The sequence below is a fragment of the Sturnira hondurensis genome, unplaced genomic scaffold (genome assembly GCF_014824575.4).
Source record: "Sturnira hondurensis isolate 20B ecotype Veracruz unplaced genomic scaffold, ASM1482457v3 Scaffold0006413, whole genome shotgun sequence".
NCBI lineage: Eukaryota > Metazoa > Chordata > Mammalia > Chiroptera > Phyllostomidae > Sturnira > Sturnira hondurensis.
Window position 1 is genome coordinate 29,675,242 of NW_028079044.1, and position 1,302 is coordinate 29,676,543.

Genomic DNA, 1,302 nt, shown 5'->3' on the forward strand with positions numbered 1-1,302 from the left:
CGTCGGGCAGTCCGCGGTGGGATATGATGATGCGCATGATACAAGAGAAAAGCAAAGGTAAGAGATGCACCGAAAGGATCTTAGTGGTGTTGGAGCCCCTGGTTCCCATTGTTCGGGAGGCACAGCTTAACTCTGCATGGATTTGTTTGTTTAATCTTCCCTTCAGTTACTAGAAATATACCACTGTGGTAGCAAACAATAGCCCCCTTTTTATGTGTTCTTCTTCATATTGAGTTTGTATCACTTGCAACCTTTACCAAATCCTGATTAATAAAAGGATCTCCTCTGAGCTGGCCACTTATTTCCCTTCCTTCTTTATCTCCCCTTTGCTTTTATACACACCAGGGATTTCCATTCTCTTCTCTATCATTTTCTCAATTTATTTCATCTGTATTTCTCTCTGGTCATCTTTTCTTCCTTCCCTCCTTCCTTCCTTGAAACACTGCTCAGATGCCCACTGTTTTTTCTTCCTAGTGGTTATCATTCATTTTATGTAAACAACTGTTTTATTTTTTTATTTTTTCAAGAGAGCGCACGAACACAGTCCTCCACTAGCACAAATTACGTGGTCAAGTTTCCCACATTTGGGGAAATGGCAGGAGTCAACACACCCAGAGTACAATGGATGAGCCTTGCTCTGGGAAAACCACCTCCATGACCGTCATGTCTCCCCTGCCAGGTGAGTACGTAAACAACCATTTTGAAGATGTTTTCAGTTCCTCCCGAAAGGCTCTTTTGGAAGTGATTCTTTGGCGGCCATTATTTGGGATTATGCTGAAGTTAGATTTCATAAAATACAAATAAATGTGTTATTCCTGTTGATTACCTCTGGGTTGTATAATCACAGATGATTTTCCTTATATCTGAGGATATTCATACAATAAACATGTAGTGCTTTTATTAAAAACCCATTAAACTATTTTGTCCTTGGCCACCTAAATTTGTCAAATAAATACCCACTGGTTTCTCCTTTGTCCTTGCTGAAGTACTTAATATTAGAAGTTGTATCTCAGGATGACTCTACCTGAGAGAGTCAAAATATCTCCCCTAAGAGATTGGTAGCTTATAAATCTTTATAGCAAGAAAATTATAGCTTAATTCTTCTTGGCAAATATGGATGGATAAGTGGACAAGTAAATGAATGAGTAGTCAAATGAATAAGAAAAAGAAGATTCCGTTATGGCTGAGCCTGATCCAGTATAAAGCCCTCAGGTAAATTACCAGGCTCTGCCAATTTCTTTCAGCAGATAGATCTGCACTGTTTGACCAAAGATAAATATTCAGTAAACGCTCTGGGTTAAA

General features: G+C 39.0%; 1 non-coding gene across 1 annotated transcript; it reads right to left on the reverse strand.

Moving 5' to 3' along the window:
• Positions 1–523: 523 nt before the first annotated feature.
• LOC118989039 (U1 spliceosomal RNA) lies at positions 524–687 on the reverse strand. The gene has a single exon (XR_005066934.1). It is a non-coding gene; the product is annotated as a U1 spliceosomal RNA (small nuclear RNA).
• Positions 688–1,302: the final 615 nt, after the last annotated feature.